This window comes from Xenopus tropicalis, chromosome 4, assembly GCF_000004195.4.
Source record: "Xenopus tropicalis strain Nigerian chromosome 4, UCB_Xtro_10.0, whole genome shotgun sequence".
Lineage (NCBI taxonomy): Eukaryota > Metazoa > Chordata > Amphibia > Anura > Pipidae > Xenopus > Xenopus tropicalis.
This window is the reverse complement of record NC_030680.2, coordinates 149,507,208-149,532,072: the sequence shown is the minus strand read 5'-3', so window position 1 is coordinate 149,532,072 and position 24,865 is coordinate 149,507,208.

Below are 24,865 nucleotides of genomic sequence, written 5' to 3'. Positions count from 1 at the left end.
TGGAAGGGACTGGGGCTGTGGGATAGCAGGTATAGTAGGGAGAGATGGTGCCTATAGTAGCAGCGGGGGATAATAGCCTCTGGGAAGGGACTGGGGCTGTGGGATAGCAGGTATAGTAGGGAGAGATGGTGCCTATAGTAGCAGTGGGATAATAGCCTCTGGGAAGGGACTGGGGCTGTGGGATAGCAGGTATAGTAGGGAGAGATGGTGCCTATAGTAGCAGTGGGATAATAGCCTCTGGGAAGGGACTGGGGCTGTGGGATAGCAGGTATAGTAGGGAGAGATGGTGCCTATAGTAGCAGTGGGATAATAGCCTCTGGGAAGGGACTGGGGCTGTGGGATAGCAGGTATAGTAGGGAGAGATGGTGCCTATAGTAGCAGTGGGGGGATAATAGCCTCTGGGAAGGGACTGGGGCTGTGGGATAGCAGGTATAGTAGGGAGAGATGGTGCCTATAGTAGCAGTGGGGGGGATAATAGCCTCTGGGAAGGGACTGGGGCTGTGGGATAGCAGGTATAGTAGGGAGAGATGGGTGCCTATAGTAGCAGTGGGGGGATAATAGCCTCTGGGAAGGGACTGGGGCTGTGGGATAGCAGGTATAGTAGGGAGAGATGGTGCCTATAGTAGCAGTGGGGGGGATAATAGCCTCTGGGAAGGGACTGGGGCTGTGGGATAGCAGGTATAGTAGGGAGAGATGGTGCCTATAGTAGCAGTGGGGGGGGATAATAGCCTCTGGGAAGGGACTGGGGCTGTGGGATAGCAGGTATAGTAGGGGGAGATGGTGCCTATAGTAGCAGTGGGGGGATAATAGCCTCTGGGAAGGGACTGGGGCTGTGGGATAGCAGGTATAGTAGGGAGAGATGGTGCCTATAGTAGCAGTGGGGGGATAATAGCCTCTGGGAAGGGACTGGGGCTGTGGGATAGCAGGTATAGTAGGGAGAGATGGTGCCTATAGTAGCAGTGGGGGGATAATAGCCTCTGGGAAGGGACTGGGGCTGTGGGATAGCAGGTATAGTAGGGGGAGATGGTGCCTATAGTAGCAGTGGTGCTGGTACAACTGGGTGCAGTGCAAGACTGTGTATGAACGTTACACTGATAGGAATAGACACCTACATACAGAGAAGGAATGTTCTGGGCACACAATGTATAAAAAGAAAGATACAAAGACTTTCTGCCTCATTCCTTACAGATTTTTAAGGGGAAGCAATAAAAACATTATTCTAAGAAGTTATTTTCCCTTCTAAACCTAATAACATGGGAGCAATTGGCTTCTCCCTTGAAAGAGCCAGGACAGGACACAAATAGGAGAAACAGAAGAACAGGCGAGGATGATGATGGATGAATGTTTTCTTTCTGATATGAATGTTGTTTGGGTCTAACAACCAATCAGGATCAGTCAGTTACCGTGAGAATCTGACACAGAGGGAGAACAATCCGCACCCTCCAAGTTGAACTACAAGTCTCGGCCGACTGCCAGTTTCACCCGTGTTGTGATAGAGAGAGAGGGGGCACCGAACTCCCCAGTAACCTCATCTGACATTGTATTGGCAGCGATGGCATCTCAGTGCTTGTATTAGGGATGAGTGGGGTTATAGAATACAGATATATAGAAACATTGGGGTAACAGTCACCCCGCTATAGTTCCAGGGGTACCCAGGGCACAAATAAGCACTCACCCCAAATCCCCCCTAACTGGCCTTCAGGCTGGGCCCCCTTAGCCCATAACAAGGTTACAGATATATAGAAACATTGGGGTAACAGTCACCCCGCTATAGTTCCAGGGGTACCCAGGGCACAAATAAGCACTCACCCCAAATCCCCCCCTAACTGGCCTTCAGGCTGGGCCCCCTTAGCCCATAACAAGGTTACAGATATATAGAAACATTGGGGTAACAGTCACCCCGCTATAGTTCCAGGGGTACCCGGGGCACAAATAAGCACTCACCCCAAATCCCCCCCTAACTGGCCTTCAGGCTGGGCCCCCTTAGCCCATAACAAGGTTACAGATATATAGAAACATTGGGGTAACAGTCACCCTGCTATAGTTCCAGGGGTACCCAGGGCACAAATAAGCACTCACCCCAAATCCCCCCTAACTGGCCTTCAGGCTGGGCCCCCTTAGCCCATAACAAGGTTACAGATATATAGAAACATTGGGGTAACAGTCACCCCGCTATAGTTCCAGGGGTACCCAGGGCACAAATAAGCACTCACCCCAAATCCCCCCTAACTGGCCTTCAGGCTGGGCCCCCTTAGCCCATAACAAGGTTACAGATATATAGAAACATTGGGGTAACAGTCACCCCGCTATAGTTCCAGGGATAACAAACGCCTTTATAAGAGAAGGGAAAGCCCTGCAATAGGAATAAAACATAAATATACAGGAAATGACTAAACCTCTTTATAATATATCCATAAAATCTGAGTAGTTTTGAATAGAAATGAGTAACAAAGGTTTCTGGGAAATCCCGTTAGCAAATCAGTAGTTGCACAATGTCTCTTGTAACGAGCGACTTTATTTTTTCTCCCAATAACTGAAATTGTTTTTACAACCGCAAAAGATTCAACGTTAAATCTTTTTACCAAAACAGAAATCATTCATCTGGTGTCAGAGACGCGTTCCTGGGATTCCGGGGCCGGTTCAGGGGTAGTTAAGGTGAGCCATAGAGATATATATATAAATATATAAAATAAATGTGATTGTGAAACCCCCTCATTAATCACCGGGTCGCTAAGTGGTGAAATAAGCGAAATTGTCTTGTTTGTTGCTAAAGGATTTGATAAAATGAGTCATAATGACAAATGATTAGTAAATAACCTACCGGGTTGGGGGGGGGGGATTAGTTAAATGTCCCCCATGTTGTTCCCATCTGGTTCAGTCTGGACTAGTCCTCATTAACGAGGGCACTTCTTACAAAAAAAAAAATGAGAAATGCCCCAGGGCAGGAAAGGGACAGCGGCGAGGAACCAATAGCCCCAATGTAACCCAACTCTCAGCATCATCAGCCCCTCATTATCCCACTCACGGAATAGCAGGTAAATGATGGGATAGCCACAGGACATATGTATGGAAGCTATTTTTATAATTAGGTTTCTCTTAAATATACAGCAGGAACAGCCCCCTAAGTTTGCTCATAGCCTGTACAGAGAGATACCATAAAACTATGGCACATAGGGATTCCCCTGTACTAAGCACAATTCAGCAGGAACAGCCCCCTAAGTTTGCTCATAGCCTGTACAGAGAGATACCATAAAACTATGGCACATAGGGATTCCCCTGTACTAAGCACAATTCAGCAGGAACAGCCCCCTAAGTTTGCTCATAGCCTGTACAGAGAGATACCATAAAACTATGGCACATAGGGATTCCCCTGTACTAAGCACAATTCAGCAGGAACAGCCCCCTAAGTTTGCTCATAGCCTGTACAGAGAGATACCATAAAACTATGGCACATAGGGATTCCCCTGTACTAAGCACAATTCAGCAGGAACAGCCCCCTAAGTTTGCTCATAGCCTGTACAGAGAGATACCATAAAACTATGGCACATAGGGATTCCCCTGTACTAAGCACAATTCAGCAGGAACAGCCCCCTAAGTTTGGCCATAGCCTGTACAGAGAGATACCATAAAACTATGGCACATAGGGATTCCCCTGTACTAAGCACAATTCAGCAGGAACAGCCCCCTAAGTTTGCCCATAGCCTGTACAGAGAGATACCATAAAACTATGGCACATAGGGATTCCCCTGTACTAAGCACAATTCAGCAGGAACAGCCCCCTAAGTTTGGCCATAGCCTGTACAGAGAGATACCATAAAACTATGGCACATAGGGATTCCCCTGTACTAAGCACAATTCAGCAGGAACAGCCCCCTAAGTTTGCCCATAGCCTGTACAGAGAGATACCATAAAACTATGGCACATAGGGATTCCCCTGTACTAAGCACAATTCAGCAGGAACAGCCCCCTAAGTTTGCTCATAGCCTGTACAGAGATACCATAAAACTATGGCACATAGGGATTCCCCTGTACTAAGCACAATTCAGCAGGAACAGCCCCCTAAGTTTGCTCATAGCCTGTACAGAGAGATACCATAAAACTATGGAACATAGGGATTCCCCTGTACTAAGCACAATTCAGCAGGAACAGCCCCCTAAGTTTGCTCATAGCCTGTACAGAGAGATACCATAAAACTATGGCACATAGGGATTCCCCTGTACTAAGCACAATTCAGCAGGAACAGCCCCCTAAGTTTGCTCATAGCCTGTACAGAGAGATACCATAAAACTATGGCACATAGGGATTCCCCTGTACTAAGCACAATTCAGCAGGAACAGCCCCCTAAGTTTGCTCATAGCCTGTACAGAGATACCATAAAACTATGGCACATAGGGATTCCCCTGTACTAAGCACAATTCAGCAGGAACAGCCCCCTAAGTTTGCTCATAGCCTGTACAGAGAGATACCATAAAACTATGGCACATAGGGATTCCCCTGTACTAAGCACAATTCAGCAGGAACAGCCCCCTAAGTTTGTTAGGGAATGTTAAAACACACAGTAAAAGCTACCTACCTGCTCAGGTGTTAAAACATAGTTGTTTCTTAGGTGAGATGTCTCCTTCACGTCCCCTTCCATTTCCTCATTCTCTGAGATAGAAACTGTGGCAGTCACGCTCTAGGCTAAGGTTGGATAGTTGGTGGATGTACATACAGCATGAGACATGTCGTGGCTATGTAGCTCCGGCAGGGATGGGATCACCTGGGGAAGGAGAGCAGCCATTATCCACTGGTATCCTTGTGCATACACATGAGCGGGAGCAGCCATTATAGCTCAGATGAGGCAATTTCACCAATACAACACCATGAAATCATGATTAATGGAATAACAGTTTATTGGCGTAACCAATGGTAGATTTAAGGCTGAAAACCCATATCTGAGCATTTCCGAGCTATACAGCATGGAGGGTACTTTATGTCTTGAAGGAGTAATTTTCCTATGGAGATCACATGACGGGTTAGAACAGACATTTCTTCTATTAATTGTCCTCAATGACTGCCCATGGGCGTATATGCTCCACAGAGTAAACCCCAATATAGTACTAAGATTTACATGCCCATTTCTTACCTGTTGAAGATCCCTACATTCTACTTATCTCCTTCTATCTACTACAGCTTGAGGTGGTCATACACGGCCATTAAGAACTGCCAACCTAGTCCATCCAGACGGGCATGCTGCCTCATCCGATCGTTGTCCCTAGATCCAACAGCTGGATCATCCAGTCCGGATTTACATGCCCATTTCTTACTGGTTGAAGAGCACTACATTCTACTTATCTCCTTGTATCTACCACAGCTTGAGGTGGTCATACACAGCCAATAAGAACTGCCAACCTAGTCCCTCCAGACAGGCATGCTGCCTCCTCTGATCATCGTCCCTAGATCCAACAGTTGGATCATCCAGTCCGGCCTAGGAGATCTGTCTGGTGAAGGCATCAGACAGATTTCTTAGGCCACATTGGCTGATCCAACTGTTGTATCTAGGGACAACGATCGGATGAGGCAGAATGTGGATGGCCAGGCCTAGATCTGCCCACCTATGGCCACTTTAATAGGCTTCTTCTTTACATTCAGGTCATACGTGGTCAATACTTTTTGTATCACTCCTATAAACAAAACAAAAATACTGAATGTTCTTGCCCTACATAATCCACCCTGGAGGGGTAAGTGCAGCAGGAGATGAAGGGCATGGTGAGCACCATGGGCCACAAACCACTGACTTGGAATCTGATGGCTGAAAGGAACCAGACGAGCCACCTTGTCTTTCCATTAAAGGCTTCTCACTTTTTAGTTTTTATTGGAAGCCTTTTAATCTTACTGTAGATCTGTTCCATGCGTGAATTCCTTGACTAAGTTTAGCCCCCGCATATGGGCAGGAAGGTGTTTCCGTGTATTTATCCCTTTCTCTGCAAGAAGTGTTTCCTTATGTTCCCTTCCAGCTTCATGTTGTGCCCCATTGTTCCAACAGCCTGAAAAGCTTCTCCATTCATTCCCTTCATATATTTCTGTACATATTATGGGGCCCCCAGGAGACTGGGCTTCCAGAACCAAACTCAATACCCGGGGATAGATGAATCCATGAGTTGGAGACTAACATGGATTTTTAACATGGACTGTGACTTCTTGGGTCCATAAAGATACACAGGTATGGGATCCCTTATCCGGAAACCTGTTATCCAGAAAGCTCCGAATTACGGAAAGCCCGTCTCCCATAGACTCCATTTTAATCAAATAATTCAGAATTTTAAAACTGATTCCCTTTTTCTCTGTAATAATAAAACAGTACCTGTACTTGATCCCAACTAAGATATAATTACCCCTTATTGGGGCAGAACAGCCCTATTGGGTTTATTTCATGGTTAAATGATTCCCTTTTCTCTGTAATAATAAAACAGTACCTGTACTTGATCCCAACTAAGATATAATTACCCCTTATTGGGGGCAGAACAGCCCTATTGGGTTTATTTCATGGTTAAATGATTCCCTTTTCTCTGTAATAATAAACAGTACCTGTACTTGATCCCAACTAAGATATAATTACCCCTTATTGGGGCAGAACAGCCCTATTGGGTTTATTTAATGGTTAAATGATTCCCTTTTCTCTGTAATAATAAAACAGTACCTGTACTTGATCCCAACTAAGATATAATTACCCCTTATTGGGGCAGAACAGCCCTATTGGGTTTATTTAATGGTTAAATGATTCCCTTTTCTCTGTAATAATAAACAGTACCTGTACTTGATCCCAACTAAGATATAATTACCCCTTATTGGGGCAGAACAGCCCTATTGGGTTTATTTAATGGTTAAATGATCCCTTTTCTCTGTAATAATAAAACAGTACCTGTACTTGATCCCAACTAAGATATAATTACCCCTTATTGGGGGCAGAACAGCCCTATTGGGTTTATTTAATGGTTAAATGATTCCCTTTTCTCTGTAATAATAAACAGTACCTGTACTTGATCCTAACTAAGATATAATTACCCCTTATTGGGGCAGAACAGCCCTATTGGGTTTATTTAATGGTTAAATGATCCCTTTTCTCTGTAATAATAAAACAGTACCTGTACTTGATCCCAACTAAGATATAATTACCCCTTATTGGGGGCAGAACAGCCCTATTGGATTTATTTAATGGTTAAATGATCCCTTTTCTCTGTAATAATAAAACAGTACCTGTACTTGATCCCAACTAAGATATAATTACCCCTTATTGGGGCAGAACAGCCCTATTGGGTTTATTTCATGGTTAAATGATTCCCTTTTCTCTGTAATAATAAAACAGTACCTGTACTTGATCCCAACTAAGATATAATTACCCCTTATTGGGGGCAGAACAGCCCTATTGGATTTATTTAATGGTTAAATGATCCCTTTTCTCTGTAATAATAAAACAGTACCTGTACTTGATCCCAACTAAGATATAATTACCCCTTATTGGGGCAGAACAGCCCTATTGGGTTTATTTAATGGTTAAATGATTCTCTTTTCTCTGTAATAATAAAACAGTACCTGTACTTGATCCCAACTAAGATATAATTACCCCTTATTGGGGCAGAACAGCCCTATTGGGTTTATTTAATGGTTAAATGATTCCCTTTTCTCTGTAATAATAAAACAGTACCTGTACTTGATCCCAACTAAGATATAATTACCCCTTATTGGGGCAGAACAGCCCTATTGGGTTTATTTAATGGTTAAATGATTCCCTTTTCTCTGTAATAATAAAACAGTACCTGTACTTGATCCCAACTAAGATATAATTACCCCTTATTGGGGCAGAACAGCCCTATTGGGTTTATTTCATGGTTAAATGATTCCCTTTTCTCTGTAATAATAAAACAGTACCTGTACTTGATCCCAACTAAGATATAATTACCCCTTATTGGGGCAGAACAGCCCTATTGGGTTTATTTCATGGTTAAATGATTCCCTTTTCTCTGTAATAATAAAACAGTACCTGTACTTGATCCCAACTAAGATATAATTACCCCTTATTGGGGGCAGAACAGTCCTATTGGGTTTATTTAATGGTTAAATGATTCCCTTAAATGATTCATTTTTCCATGGAAGATGAGGGCCAGAGAAGCTTTGGGACGTCCCTACCCATTACCCGGGGCCCCATTTGGAACCAACAGTAGGATATCCCCCTGCAATTTGCTTTTCCTTTTTCTTAGTAAGGAGGTAATTATCTCCCTAATACAAATATCCTACCTTAAGACCAAACCTTGACACTAAGAAGTTAATTACTTTGACCAATTGGCTGAAATTGACTCGCTCACAAAGGAACCGGTTTCCCCAGGATTCTCCATTCGTCCCAAGCTGGAATATATTATTGGCCGCCCCGACCTTCAAATAGCCAAGGTCAATGAGGGGTTGGGAAGGGAATGTGCAGGTCAAAGCCCCCCCCCCCCGCTCCCCGGCACTTATGGGGTTAACGAGGCAGAGATTTGTCTCCGTTGCTTAATTTCACGTAAACTCCCATGACTTTAAAACGTAAATGTAACCTTTGCCCCCGCGCATTTAAACACCGTAATTATGTAATTAACAGCAATTATGTAATTCAGAATCCCCGCATTCTGCAAGGGACTCATGGCAGTTACTTAAGTCAATGACCTTTAAAGGTTTTTTTTTTTTCCCTGAAAAAAGAACAATGAATCTTTAACCCGGTTCTGCCGCATAGTCGGATTCTGCCTGAGGATTAAAGAGTTAAAAAAGCAGGCACCCAATCACTGGCCACTAATGGCTCGGCTGGATTGATGGTGCCACTGGGGGTGCCACCTAGTTCCATGGGAAACAGACACATTCTTTCTAGAGAAAAAAAAACTCATTATCATTATGGGGAGGGGATTTTTTTTAACAAAATAATGGGGGGGTATCACATTTCCCAAGACGTTTAGAATGTTTTGTATTTGCACTTGGAAAAATCATAGAATTTCATTATCAATCAAGGTCGGTGCCTATGGGTAAGAGGTCAGCTTGTCTGCCACCACCCAAGTGTTCTGTATCCCAATCCCCAGAGAAAGACTCATAGAACAGAACATGAGAGTTCTCCAGGTTGGCCTTGGCTTGAGAAGACCTTAAGGTCCCCCATACACGGGCCGATTGTAGCTGCCGATATGGGTTCCTTGGACCGATTTGGCAGCTTATCGGGCCGTGTAGGGGCAGAAACGAGGGGCCTGCCCGACCGATATCTGGCCTGAAATTGGCCAGATATCAATCGGCCAGGTTAGAAAATTCAGTTGGATCGGGGGTCGCATTGGCTCGTTGATGTGGTCCCCGAACCAACTGCCCCATTGCCGCCAATATAATTCGATCATTTGGCCCCAGGGCCAAACGATCGAATTAGCCTACATGCTCCCAGATATCGCCCACCTGTAGGTGGGGATATCGGGTGATCTCGCCAAGCGAGCGAATCTTAACGTGTAGGGGGACCTTTAGTCTTCCATACCCATTGCCTACACCAGTGCTCCCATATTGTGGCTATGGCCAAGAGAAGTAGCAGGGGGGTATGTGCTTGAGTCTAGTTTAGGTGAGATTTTAGGTCCGTTGAGGTGAGATGTCACTATCCAAGGTATACCTAGAACCTAAATGCTTGATATATCAGGGTTTTCCTCTAACTATAACCTTCTTATCAGATAAGGGATGGCTCTGACCAAATGTTGATCCTCAAAGGAGGGCTAAAAACAAACAAGTCTGGAAGCCAATAACCCTGGCATCTCTTCCTTTACCCTAGGACAGTGGTCTCAACCTTCCTAATGCCGCAACCCTTTAATACAGTTCCTCATGTTGTGGTGACCCCCAACTATAAAATTATTCCTAAGCCCATCGGAAATATGTGTTTTCCGATTGCCTTAGGCGAACCCTGTGAAAGGGTCGTTCGACCCCCAAAGGGGTCCCGACCCACAGGTTGAGAACCGCTGCCCTAGGACATTGCAAGAGTTTCAATGCTGAACCAATCAGGTTCAATGTTCCACCCCAGCATGGAGTGCTAATTTCCAAGCTCAATGTGTTGTGATCCTGTCCAATCCCAGGATGGAGTGATCCTTTCAGATCCCAGTAACATGTGTTCATCCCAATGAGATGTGCTCCTGTACAATCCCGGAGATTATGTTCTCCTAAGCATAAGCGGAAACCCATTTAATGTTCTAGAGCTCAAGAAACCAAGCATTGGGCTTTTTAAATGACTTACTGGCCTGTTGTTTTAGGGTGCCTATAATAATGGAGGCTTGAAGTGAAAGGGGGAAGAGGAAAGAGAAGAAACGTGCAAATCAGAAAGGAGAAGTATGGGAAGAGAGAGAATGTCTAGGATAAGGGTCAGTAAGATGAGCTCTTGGAGAGAGAGAGACCCCATTACTCCTCCTTCTCAGCCTCCAGATTTCGTTTGTGTCCCAAATGGAATCCATGTAACATCATTGCAAGGTGTTTTCAAGGAAAGTCCACTATGTCAGGGCCCAGGCTTAGGTCTACTATAACATCAGTAGAGCAAGTCTAGTTGCCTCTAGTTGCTCTTATATTTCTAGGAAGAAGCTAGCAGGTCGGTCAACTTTCCAAGCCATGGTCCTTCAACGTTAGATTGCTATGGAAGCATCAAGCACTGTACCCCTAGCCAATCTCAGTCAGTCAGAGCAGGGCATCAACAATAACTTTCTGCCAGTTCCTTCCAGTCCACCCACAGCCAAGATGTATCCCAAACCCAACATGTAGCTTGACCCTCTGAGGAGAAACCTACATCACACAACACGACTCCTTTTAAGCTCTACATAACCTTCAGCGGTCAGTTTGGTGTGTAAAAGAGTTTGCCAGACCATGAAATAACAAAATGAGCTCCTTTTTAAATCTGGGGTTCATTTTTAAGGATTTGGGGACCTCAAGAATCCAGACAATATCATTATAAAGAGCTTTGGTGCTTCTAGTGCAAACCTTCATGGTACAACCAAGACCAACCCAAGAACTCAAGAGCAATGAAACCTTTCATATTCCAACATGGAGTTTCACTTTGAGAAAGGTTCTACCCAATAGAACCAAGAACCTCATTAATATAATAAATACCCTTCACACCCCAGGAAACACCTTTTTTCTTTACATTACCAAAACCATGCAGCATTACCCAGAATTACTTGGTTCTTTAGTTAAAAACAATGTCAGTTTTTCAAATGAATTCACCCTCATCTGGATGACAATAAGCTTTATACACATTCCGGCTTCTATATCGAATGTCCGAGTCGAGAATAAGAATCCATTTCTGCTTCGTTCTTATTTAGTTTTCGTGAGATCCTTGGGGGTCTTATAGGATGTGCTTAATAGGAACCACATTATTCTCCAAAGGAAATCTGTTAGCGGGCTTTGAGATAGGACGGCAAATTAGTAGCAGAGAGTGTAAAATTTCCTGAATTAAAGGGGAAGTTCATCTAAAAAGATTGTCTTTTTTATGTTTATAACCTTTTATTGATTCTGCCTGTCTGTAGTGTTGCTCCTCCCCCCCCCCAATAGTTTTCAAATTATATCATTATTATAGGAACAGATGGGACCTGGAAGATCAGCTGGGAGATGTGGGGTTACAGAAAGAGATATCCGTGGCAGTAACTGAAATGCCAAGCCAAACATGGCACAGCAACAGGCAGATACACGTAAAGGGAACGACAGGAGGCAGAGTGGTGGAATGGTGGGCAGTACCGGGTGGTGGAGAACCACCTCATTGTGCCAGTGGCCTAAGGCTGATGTCCAACGGAGAGGTTCAGTCGCCTGTGATAGACCTCTGCTAATGAAGACGACTAACCTCTCCGAAATGCCTCTCCACCGGCAACAATAGGAGTCACCAATGGAAAGCCTTTCTCATGGATTCTGTTTTCCGAAGTTACGTGAAGTTGCCTTCAGGAGAAAACTTTGTGTGACTTCAGAAAACCAAAGCCTTTCCACCAGCAACTGGGTTTTGGAGAACTGCCTCATTGTGCCAGTGGCCTAAGGCTGATGTTCGACGGAGCGTTTCAGTCGCCTGTGATAGACCTCTGCTAACAGAGATGACTAACCTCTCCGAAATGCCTTTCCACCGGCAACAATAGGAGTCACCAATGGAAAGCCCTTCTCATGGATTCTGTAGCATGAAGTTGCCTTCAGGAGAAAACTTTGTGTGACTTCAGAATACCAAAGCAGTGGCCTGTCCATCAGCGACTCCTATTGTTGCCAGTGGAAAGGCATTTTGGAGCAGTTAATTGTCCACAATAGCAGAAATCTATAGTTGGCGACTGAATCGCTCCGTCGGACATCCTGCGGTCTATTTATCAAAATTCAAGATCTTGGTTTTTATTTTAACGTGATTCCTGAAGTTGAACACTTGACCGTTTTTTCCCAGGTTATACAATTTTGTACTCAAATCTGAATATACCAACGTAGGTTTGGATTCAATTCGGGATTCACCGCCTCCATCATTTACTTTCTTTATTCAAAACAAAGTCTCTGCTTCCAACTGGCAGCTGAAGAACTTTTTTCACTCTTCCAATGAGAGAGATCCCCAAGTTCAAGAAAGTCTCCATCATTTTGGGATTCCAATGAAGCTTCCTTTTCCAAGTGCCACCAGATTCCCTTCGATTTCGATGAAAATGTGAATAATTGACAAACCAATTCCAACATGGAAGCTTTGATGATGGAACTGCCCAACTTTACATTTTATAAATCGATATAAATTTTTACCAAATATTCTTTCAGCGGCTGTTTATTCCCTTCCAAATTTCCTTCTCAAAGACATTATTTTCTTTTCTTCCTCTAGAGCAGTGTTCCCCAACCAGTGGCTTGTGAGCAACATGTTGCTCCCCAACCCATTGAATGTTGCTCCCCATGGCCTCAAAGCAGGTGCTCATTTTTGAATTTCTGGTAAACAGGCAAGTCTTGGTTGCATAAAAACCAAGGATAATGCCAAACAGAGCCTTCTGTAGGCTGCCAGTCCATGTAGGGGCTATTAAGTAGCCAATTATAGCTCTTATTGGCACCCCCAGGAACCTTTTTCATGCTTGTGTTGCTCCCCAACTCTTTTTCCATTTAAATGTGGCTCGCGGGTATAAAAGGTTGGGGATCCCTGCTCTAGAACATGCTTTGTGGGACGTGGTTTGTACCTGACCTAAAGCTGCATCCTCCACCATTTGAATGGCTCCCCTCTTGCAGCCAATGTAAAGGCTTACGACGGCCCTGGCCTCTCTCTGTTTTTTTTTCGGTGCAGCTCCCAGTTGATTTTTGTGGGTGGGAGTAACGCTCGCTACTAATTGATGACAAGCTGCGGCTCTGCCCAATATATTCCCAGCTCCGAGCAGCACAGTGCCGATTCTGTTTCCACTGAAGAAATAAACATTTGCATCAAACATTCTTTTGAAAAAAACCGTCCCTCTATAAATACAGCGCAGCGTGCAGCAAAGCGCCACTAATTTTCCAGGCAGCATTAATATATAGCTATTTCAATCATCCGGCTCGACTTTTTTTGGCAGTTGTCCTCTTCCATTAACGTGGAGTTGGGAGACGCATAACCCCGGGCAAGACTGGTTGGAATTTTTAATATGGCACTGTATATTCTATGGCTGCGCGTAAAAGGGCCATAAACTGCGCAGAAGAGAGCAGCAGGGCTAATTATCTTTAAACTTCCCCTCTGATGGTAAAATCAGGTTAAAAAAAAATCCGAGGGGGGGGGAACTCCCACTGGTTTAACAAGTTGAGCCCCCACCAACACCCACACTTTACTATTCAATGTCTGTCTGTTCTTTAGTGTGTTCACCCGTAAAAAGGATAAAAGCCTTCGAAACTCCGCAGCCCCGAGCTATTCCAGATTCAAAACGTATGGCGAAATGCGTCGAGCCGTTAACCCATTGGCTGCCAAGCTCTCCGGCCGGCACTGATGGAGGTAGGAGGAATCCCGGGCAGTTCCATTCGGGCTCACAGCTCAATTCTATGTACTTAACATTGTTTATTTTTTCTCAAAACTCGGTCTCAGCACTTGCGATGCGTGCGCTCTCGGGGGTTTTTTTCCCTTAAGCGTCTCGCAGCGGAGAATAATTAGGGGGAAGTGCGAGGAAAGCAAACAAACAGCAAGGACTCCGAGTCGTAAAAATAACCAAAATATTTCGTTTTTTCCCTCCAGAGACCGGCTGCAATAAGTTTTGAAATAAAAATGTCATCACTCCATTTCACCAGCTCGCCTGGTTATTGGCCGGACCGGCTGCCGCAGCCATTGGGCTCCCATGTGAACCCCGACTTACCCCCACAATTACTAAAAAATAAAAAAATTAGATTTATAAAAAAAATGACCAATCAGAAAATTATCTTCTTATAGGAGACAGAAACAGGGTCGGACTGGGCCGCAGGGGCACCGGGAAAAAACCCAGCAGGCCCTGGTTCTGGGGGGCCCCCGTGGCCCAGACCTGATCCCCATAGGGCCAAAGGTAAGTTTCATATACGCGCTCAAGGGAGGGGGTCGGACGGGTGGGGACTGCGGGGAGGTGTGTGAAGGCCACGGTTGGGGCCATTTCTGTCCAGGGTCGAACTGGGCCGCTGAAAAAGCAGATTGTCTTCTTGTAGGAGACAGAAACAGGGTTGGACTGGGCCAACTGGGCACCGGGAAAAAAACCTGGTGGGCCACGGCGGGCCAGACCCAATCATCAGAGGGCCACAGGTAAGTTTCATATATGCACTTGAGGGAGGGGGTCGGACAGGTGGGGGGGACTGCAGGGAGGTGTATGAAGGCTGTTGTGGGGGCCATTTCTGTCTAGGGTCGGACTGGGCCACAGGGGAACCGGGAAATAACCTGGTGGGCGGCCCAGAACTGATCCCCACAGGGTCACAGGTAAGTTTCATATAGGCACTCGAGGGAGGGGGTCGGACAGGTGGGGAGGTGTGTGAAGGCCGTGGTGGGGGCCATTTCTGTCTAGGGTCGAACTGGGCCTGGTGGGCCCGGCAGCACAGACCTGATCCCTGTAGGGCCACAGGTAATTTTCATATACGTGCTTGAGGGAGGGGGTCAGACTGGTTGGGGGGGGGGCTGCAGGGAGGTGTGTGAAGGCCGTGTTGGGGGCCACTTCTGTCCAGGGTCGGACTGGGCTGCAGGGGTACCAGGAAAAAAACTGGTGGGCCCAGCGGCCCAGACCCGATCCCCGTAGGGCCACAGGTAAGTTTCATATATGCGCTCAAGGGAGGGGGTCGGATAGGTGGGGGGGCATTTCTGTCCAGGGTCGGACTGGAGGGTGCAGGGCCCATCGGGGCTTTTGCTTAAGGGGCCCCTGCACCCCCCCAGTCAAACCCTGGAAAGAAATGAAGGAATTTCTGGGTTTCCTTGTGGGGATATTGGCCACAGGGGCACCGGGAAAAAACCTGGTGGGCCCCGGTGGCCCAGACGTGATCCCCACAGGGCCCTCCACTGATCCTCCAGTCTCCCTTCCCCGACGTGCCGCAGGTAAGTCTCATTTACGCGCTTGAGGGAGAGGATCGGACGGGTGGGGGGGAAATTGCGGGGAGGTGTGTGAAGGCCGCAGTGGGGGCCATTTATGTCCAGGGTCAGACTGGGGGGTGCAGGGCCCATTGGGGCTTTTACCCCCAGTCCAACCTTGGACAGAAATGAAGGAATTTCTGGGTTTCCCCGTGGGGATATCGGCGGAAATTAGCGATGATAGCGCTTATAGGATAACAAATAATAATAAACACAGGATCTCTCCCGGGGGGGCAGGAGAGGCGAAGGGACCTCCCATTTGTTTGAAAAAGCAAAAATAATAATTTATCCTTTTTTTTTTCCTTGCTCACAAATTTCTCCATTCTCTCGATTTCTGACGGCTTCTAATCGCTTCCAGATCTCGGTGCCTTTAGAAAAAGAGCCGCGTTTCCCCATTGGGGCGATGAAAAGTTGAGCTGTAAAACGACAGTGGGAGATTCAATTGCAAAAAACGACACTTAGAAACGTTCAAAAAAACGAGAATACGAGACTCGAATGGAGAAAAAATATCGATTATCGATCGATTTGAAGCAGAATGAGCGGAGGGGGGCGGAGTTAATGCTACTAGGAGGCGGGGACAGGAGAAAGATCCGGTTAAACCCAAGATAAATCCATTCCGGGAGTCTCCGAAGCATCGGCCTAGAGGAATTTCCCAGCATTCAGTGTATTTCCCCTTTAAAATAACGACAACAGCCGCTTTTTTACTGCCTGCAGATATTTCCCGGGGAACATGAAAGCGCCGTCGGGCCACGATGACATCATGTACACACGAACTGATCCAAATGGTTGTAATTAGCTGAAATCAAAGGCCGCCGCCGCCGCCCCCTAAATGGCAACTTGTTAAAACAGAAAAGTTCATGAAGTGAACAGATATTGATGGAAACCTTGATGAAAAGAAAGGGATTTACTTACTCAGAGTATCTGAGAATTCCCAGCGATTGCCACGAGATTCGCTCTGACGCACCCTCCCCCACTCTGATGCCCTTAATTAATTCTGATGGGACATTTGTATCTAACTGTATTTGGCACAGAGGGATCAATATGGCCGCCGTTGTACCCCTACAGATACGCACGCATTATAAATGCTACTCAGTCGTTTTAGCAACATTTTTCATGATTTTTCTCGCCAAATCTCATATATAACAATGTTTTTCACATTTTTTTTCTTGGGTATTTGTCATTGGTTGCTGGAATTGAGTGTGAAAACCGTGCAAGACTTGTGCAAGGTTCCTGTAGAACGTAATGGTGGCCATTAGGGCAAGGACCACCTCGACATGGCAATAAGGTCCCCCCCGAGAGGCCGATGGTATGATCCAGTTGTCGGCCCAAGGGGGATTTAGCCCAATGCCTGGTTGGCCAAAGCGGCCCAAGAGGATTGGCCAAGATCTGCCCAGTTTAAGTGCAACCACAAGTTTTCCATAGCAACCAATGAGTGATAGGCTTTTTTTTCAGCCAGCTGCAGGTAGAACAATGAAGGTAACAATTTGATTGGTTGCCATGGGTTACTGTCCATGGGCAAATTTGTTGATAAATGACCCCCACTGGGTTCCCTAATAAAAAATAAATAAATCTTGAGGGGCCCCCAATCCAGCCAATGAGCATCCGCTTCAAGACCGCCACATTATTTTTATAGGGGGCCCAGTAGGAACTTAATCACAAAGTTTAGGGGGGCCCTAAAATAATGTGGCTGTGGGGCCCCAGTAGCCTCTAGATACACCGTTGCCATTTCCTTCTGGTAGGACGTCACTATCCGGACACCCCCGGGACACCCCCAAGCTAAATACCCCTTCCTACTTGCACATATTATAGTAACTGGGCCCCGTGCCATACAGATGAGCAGCCTGTGCCTGGGGCACAACTAATTCCCTGGGCACTTGGCCAAGCGACAATTTGTTTTGTTGGCATTACCGACACCTTCAGCTGAGCTGCTCTTAATTGTGTTATTGGGGGAAGGTTGCCCATTTAATGCCACTTCGCAGTGAGCTTCTGGGGCACAGTGCCAGCCTGCAGGCCAGGGTGCCACAGCCATGTGACCTGTGCTCTGATAAACTTCAGTCTCACTTTACTGCTGCGCTGCAAGTTGGAGTGATATCCCCCCCCCCTCACCCCCAGCAGCCGATCAGCAGAACAATGGGAAGGGAGCAAGATAGCAGCTCCCAGTAGCTATCAGAATAGCACTCAATAGTAAGAAATCCAAGTCCGGCTTGGGACTCCTCCAGTTACATGGGAGTAGGAGAAACAATAGGTTAGCTGAAAGCAGTTCTAATGTGTAGTGCTGGCTGAAAGCTCAGACTCAGGCACACTTTACTGCTGCGCTGCAAGTTGGAGTGATATCCCCCCCCCTCACCCCCAGCAGCCGATCAGCAGAACAATGGGAAGGGAGCAAGATAGCAGCTCCCAGTAGGTATCAGAATAGCACTCAATAGTAAGAAATCCAAGTCCGGCTTGGGACTCCTCCAGTTACATGGGAGTAGGAGAAACAATAGGTTAGCTGAAAGCAGTTCTAATGTGTAGTGCTGGCTGAAAGCTCAGACTCAGGCACACTTTACTGCTGCGCTGCAAGTTGGAGTGATATCCCCCCCCCTCACCCCCAGCAGCCGATCAGCAGAACAATGGGAAGGGAGCAAGATAGCAGCTCCCAGTAGGTATCAGAATAGCACTCAATAGTAAGAAATCCAAGTCCGGCTTGGGACTCCTCCAGTTACATGGGAGTAGGAGAAACAATAGGTTAGCTGAAAGCAGTTCTAATGTGTAGCGCTGGCTGAAAGCTCAGACTCAGGCACACTTTACTGCTGCGCTGCAAGTTGGAGTGATATCCCCCCCCTCACCCCCAGCAGCCGATCAGCAGAACAATGGGAAGGGAGCAAGATAGCAGCTCCCAGTAGGTATCAGAATAGCACTCAATAGTAAGAAATCCAAGTCCGGCTTGGGACTCCTCCAGTTACATGGGAGTAGGAGAAACAATAGGTTAGCTGAAAGCAGTTCTAATGTGTAGCGCTGGCTGAAAGCTCAGACTCAGGCACACTTTACTGCTGCGCTGCAAGTTGGAGTGATATCCCCACGCGGAATTCCAGCTCGGCTTCTGCTTGACAAATGCGCTGCTTCATCTAGAACTTGGTTACAGCGGGGGTTAAACCTGCCTCGCTCCGGCACAACTGGAGAGGGTGTTGTGTGATGTCCCCGGAGAGAAGGTGTTGAAAGTTGATTTTTTTTTTTTCTTGCCTCAGTACAGATTTTGGCCCCTGTATGACGTACGGAACACTATTCTGAGATACTTTGCAATTGGTCTTCATTTTCTAGGATGTGTGGTTTTTGAATTATTAAGCTTTTTGTTCAGCAGCTCTCCGTTTTGGAAACTTTATCAGCTATCGGTTGCTAGGGCCCAATTTACCCCAGCAACCAAGCAGTTGTATGAGTGGGCTGTTAGAATGGTACTAGCAGGTCCGGTCCAGTTACAGGGCCCATAAGAACATGAGAATAAAGACTGACACATTCTTATTGGGTCTGTGATGGGCACAATGGGCTGTGTATGTACTGTATATTGTGCTACTTGTATACACTGCGCTGTACAGAGATTATACATCATTCCCATCAGCCCCTGCCCCAGTGAGCTTACAATCTAAGGTCCCTATCCCATTCCCATCAGTCCCTGCCCCAGTGAGCTTACAATCTAAGGTCCCTATCCCATTCCCATCAGCCCCTGCCCCAGTGAGCTTACAATCTAAGGTCCCTATCACATTCCCATCAGCCCCTGCCCCAGTGAGCTTACAATCTAAGGTCCCTATCCCATTCCCATCAGTCCCTGCCCCAGTGAGCTTACAATCTAAGGTCCCTATCCCATTCCCACCAGTTCCTGCCCCAGTGAGCTTACAATCTAAGGTCCCTATCCCATTCCCATCAGCCCCTGCCCCAGTGAGCTTACAATCTAAGGTCCCTATCCCATTCCCATCAGTCCCTGCCCCAGTGAGCTTACAATCTAAGGTCCCTATCACATTTCTATCAGCCCCTGCCCCAGTGAGCTTACAATCTAAGGTCCCTATCCCATTCCCCTCAGTCCCTGCCCCAGTGAGCTTACAATCTAAGGTCCCTATCACATTTCTATCAGCCCCTGCCCCAGTGAGCTTACAATCTAAGGTCCCTATCCCATTCCCATCAGTCCCTGCCCCAGTGAGCTTACAATCTAAGGTCCCTATCCCATTCCCATCAGTCCCTGCCCCAGTGAGCTTACAATCTAAGGTCCCTATCACATTCCCATCAGTCCCTGCCCCAGTGAGCTTACAATCTAAGGTCCCTATCATATTCCCATCAGTCCCTGCCCCAGTGAGCTTACAATCTAAGGCCCCTATCACATTCCCATCAGTCCCTGCCCCAGTGAGCTTACAATCTAAGGCCCCTATCTCATTCCCATCAGCCTCTGCCCCAGTGAGCTTACAATCTAAGGTCCCTATCACATTCCCATCAGTCCCTGCCCCAGTGAGCTTACAATCTAAGGCCCCTATCTCATTCCCATCAGTCCCTGCCCCAGTGAGCTTACAATCTAAGGTCCCTATCACATTCCCATCAGCCCCTGCCCCAGTGAGCTTACAATCTAAGGTCCCTATCCCATTCCCATCAGCCCCTGCCCCAGTGAGCTTACAATCTAAGGTCCCTATCACATACCCATCAGTCCCTGCCCCAGTGAGCTTACAATCTAAGGTCCCTATCCCATCAGTCCCTGCCCCAGTGAGCTTACAATCTAAGGTCCCTATCACATTCCCATCAGTCCCTGATTGGGATTAAAGGCAACACGTGCCTGGGTTCAGTTTCATTGTAGAAGATCCTCTCTGCGGAAGCCAAAGAGTTAACTGCCGGGGGCTGCAAGAGTCTCAAAGGTGACGCCCCCCTTGCCCTTGTGGTAGAACTGCCGGGCGCGTTTGACCTTTTGTGGTTGAGATTAAATTCAGGGCAGGAAGTGTTTTTTTTATCAAAAGAAGGAAAAGGAATCACGAGGCCGAGCTCTGATTGGAAGTGAAAAGCCGGAGTTCGAGGCTGCCATGTCTCCCTGTGTTTAACATATCCATACGCTATCAATTCCAGATTTTTATCTCTATCCCCCATCTGTCATCAGAAGTCCGGCCCTGAGTATCCACTCGTTAGCCAATCCCTTCCTGATTCTCAAAAAAAACGCAACTGATCCCTTTCCTGTATATTTTTCCCTTGGATAAAAGGCGGCCGCTAGTCAGACGGAGGCTGAGGGGTAATTTCTGCCCCGGCCTCCGGAAACTGCCATGGGAAGTTCCACTTAACATGAACCTTCAGCGTTGTGTCGACTGGAGCGACCCGAGCAAGTTCCAGGGTTGGGTTTGGGTTTTATTTGTGACAGGGGCGTTGGGCACAGTGACCAACGAGCAGATTTAATGGTAAATACACCTTTCATTTGTCTGTAGAAAACATTAATAAGGTCTAATCATTTCCCTCTTGCCTGGTTTCTTTAGCTTTTATGAAGAAGTTTCTGATTAGGTTCATTGTTTCCTAAACCTCCATTATTTTTGGGCCATCTGGCCTCGACCCCCCTGATAGCCCTACTATAGTCCTTCTACTTGGGCCTCGACCCTCCTGATAGCCCTACTATAGTCCTTCTACTTGGGCCTCAACCCTCCTAATAGCCCTACTATAGTCCTTCTATTTTGGCCTCGACCCTCCTAATAGCCCTACTATAGTCCTTCTATTTTGGCCTCGACCCTCCTAATAGCCCTACTATAGTCCTTCTACTTGGGCATCGACCCTCCTGATAGCCCTACTATAGTCCTTCTATTTTGGCCTCGACCCTCCTAATAGCCCTACTATAGTCCTTCTACTTGGGCCTCGACCCCCCTGATAGCCCTACTATAGTCCTTCTACTTGGGCCTCGACCCTCCTGATAGCCCTACTATAGTCCTTCTACTTGGGCCTCAACCCTCCTGATAGCCCTACTATAGTCCTTCTACTTGGGCCTCGACCCTCCTGATAGCCCTACTATAGTCCTTCTACTTGGGCCTCAACCCTCCTAATAGCCCTACTATAGTCCTTCTATTTTGGCCTCGACCCTCCTAATAGCCCTACTATAGTCCTTCTATTTTGGCCTCGACCCTCCTAATAGCCCTACTATAGTCCTTCTACTTGGGCATCGACCCTCCTGATAGCCCTACTATAGTCCTTCTATTTTGGCCTCGACCCTCCTAATAGCCCTACTATAGTCCTTCTACTTGGGCCTCGACCCCCCTGATAGCCCTACTATAGTCCTTCTACTTGGGCCTCGACCCCCCTGATAGCCCTACTATAGTCCTTCTACTTGGGCCTCGACCCCCCTGATAGCCCTACTATAGTCCTTCTACTTGGGCCTCGACCCTCCTGATAGCCCTACTATAGTCCTTCTACTTGGGCCTCGACCCTCCTGATAGCCCTACTATAATCCTTCTACTTGGGCCTCGACCCTCCTGATAGCCCTACTATAGTCCTTCTACTTGGGCCTCAACCCTCCTAATAGCCCTACTATAGTCCTTCTACTTGGGCCTCGACCCTCCTAATAGCCCTACTATAGTCCTTCTACTTGGGCCTCGACCCTCCTGATAGCCCTACTATAGTCCTTCTACTTGGGCCTCGGCCCTCCTAATAGCCCTACTATAGTCCTTCTATTTTGGCCTCGACCCTCCTAATAGCCCTACTATAGTCCTTCTATTTTGGCCTCTGCCCTCCTAATAGCCCTACTATAGTCCTTCTATTTTGGCCTCGACCCTCCTAATAGCCCTACTATAGTCCTTCTACTTGGGCATCGACCCTCCTGATAGCCCTACTATAGTCCATCTATTTTGGCCTCGACCCTCCTAATAGCCCTACTATAGTCCTTCTATTTTGGCCTCGACCCTCCTAATAGCCCTACTATAGTCCTTCTATTTTGGCCTCGACCCTCCTAATAGCCCTACTATAGTCCTTCTATTTTGGCCTCGACCCTCCTAATAGCCCTACTATAGTCCTTCTATTTTGGCCTCGACCCTCCTAATAGCCCTACTATAGTCCTTCTACTTGGGCCTCTGCCCTCCTGATAGCCCTACTATAGTTCCTTCCATTTCCTTTGGCCTCGACCATCCTGATAGCCCAACTGTAGTCCTTCCATTTCCTCTAGCCTCAACCTTTCTGATAGCCCTACTATAGTCCATCTACTTTGGCCTGGACACTCCTGACAGCCCTACTATAGTCCTTCTATTTTCTTTGGCCGTGACCCTCTTGATAGCCCAACTGTAGTCCTTCCATTTCCTTTGGCCCTGACCCTCTTGACAGCCCTACTCTAGTCCTTCCATTTCCTTTGGCCCTGACCCTCCTGATAACCCTACTCTAGTACTTCCATTTCCTTCCTGCAAGTTTGGAGGTGCACAGATTCTCTGGAAAGCGAAGGGATTTCAAGTCCCAGATTCCATCACATTAACATGGAACAAGGTGACGTAGGAGTTGTGTGTGAACAATCAGGCACGGACGTTGTTTGAGCTTTGAAGACCAGAAATGACGTCAGATGGACTTCCATGAAATGACGTCTAATTTGTGATGAAATGTGCGGTAATTTGTCGAATTGGGCCCCAGTGGTGTAACTATAGAGGAAGCAATCTGCAGTGGCAAGAGAGGGGAAGACAGAAGGCAGACAGAAGATGCCAGCGGGGGGTAGGAATTAGCCCAGTGGGGAGTGGGTGGTTGGGGGGCCTAGTAAGGATCTCTATATGCCTAACCGCAATGAAGATTTTTTGCTGGGGGGCCCAGCACACACTAGTTATGTCCCTGTCAGGCACAACTGCAGTTGGCACAGCACAGTTGCTCCAATCATATTACCCCTACAGTCACGGGGGGGAGCCTGGGCAACAAGGGGCACCAGACTGCAGTGCCTGCTGTATTGTAGTCCACTCTCCCCAGCCGCTCTCCTAACTCGAAATAGGAGGGGAAGATGAAAGGCAGACAGAAGATGCCAGTGAGGGGTAGGAATCGGCCCAGTAGGGAGTGGGTAGTTGGGGGGCCTAGTAAGGATCTCTATGTGCTGTCGATTTTTTGCTGGGGGCCCAGCACACACTAGTTACGTCCCTGTCAGGCACAATTGTGGTCGGCACAGCACAGTTGCTCCAATCATATTACCCCTTGTGATCAATGGTGTAACTACCTATACAGCAGACCCCACAGTCGCAGGGGGGAAGAACCTGGGCAACAGGGGTGCCCGGTCTGCAGTGTCTGCTGTATTGTAGTCCACCCTCCCGGCCCCTCCCTAACTGGTAATGGGAAGGGAAGGCGGAAGGCAGACAGAAGATGCCAGCAGGGGGTAAGAATCGGCCCAGTAGGGTGGTCAGGGGGCCTTGTAGGAATCTCTATGTGCCGAGCCACACTGAAGATTTTTTTGCTGGGGGGCCCAGCACACACTAGTAAGGATCTCTATGTGCCGAACCCCACTGAAGATTTTTTGCTGGGGGGCCCAGCACACACTAGTAAGAATCTCTATGTGCCGAACGCCACTGAAATTTTTTTTGCTGGGGGCCCAGCACACACTAGTTACGTCCCTGTCAGGCACAATTGTGGTTGGCACAGCACAGTTGCTCCAATCATCTTACCCCTTGTGTTCAATGGCGCAACTACCTATAGACCCTGCGTGGGGACCTGGCCAAAAGGGGGGCCCCGACCACAGGGTCTACTGTAATGTAGTCCCCCCTCCCCAGCCCCTCACCTACCATTTTTTTAAAAAAATGGCGCGGCCGGGAGGTTTGGAGCAGTGCGGGCCTGAAGGGGGGCAGGGAAGGATGGACTGGTTACGCCGGGCTCCCTCAAAAGATTTCTTTGCAGGGGGGCCCAAAGCAACCAAGTTACACCACTGCTTGTGACCACAATGAAATTCTGATAAAAAAAACTGCTACAATTGCACTCAAAGTTGCTTTCAGATGCCCGGTGCCCTCGGGTCTTGGCACCGAAACTGACGCTCAAGACTTGCGTTACCTGCCGCCTCATTGGCTCTACAACCAGATACCAAGTGCTCCCATACAGGGTCCCCTGGAATGATTAAAGAATACACACAAGCGTCGGCGTTTGGGAATATTTTATACACCGGAAATGATTAAAAATCAAAAGGTCACCGCTGTGACCCGAAGGCAACGAAACGCTACTGTGCGACTCCGAATAAGAACAAAAGCAATCGGGGGGGGGGGACAATCCATCGGCAGCTGATTCCAATTTCCCTAACCGCTTGCAGCTGAATATTAGCGCTTATTACACAACAATTAGATTCTTTCAAGCACAAAAACACAGAGAGATTTCCCCCCCATTCGGCGGCATTAGACTGTTTGCTTAGAGAATGAGACG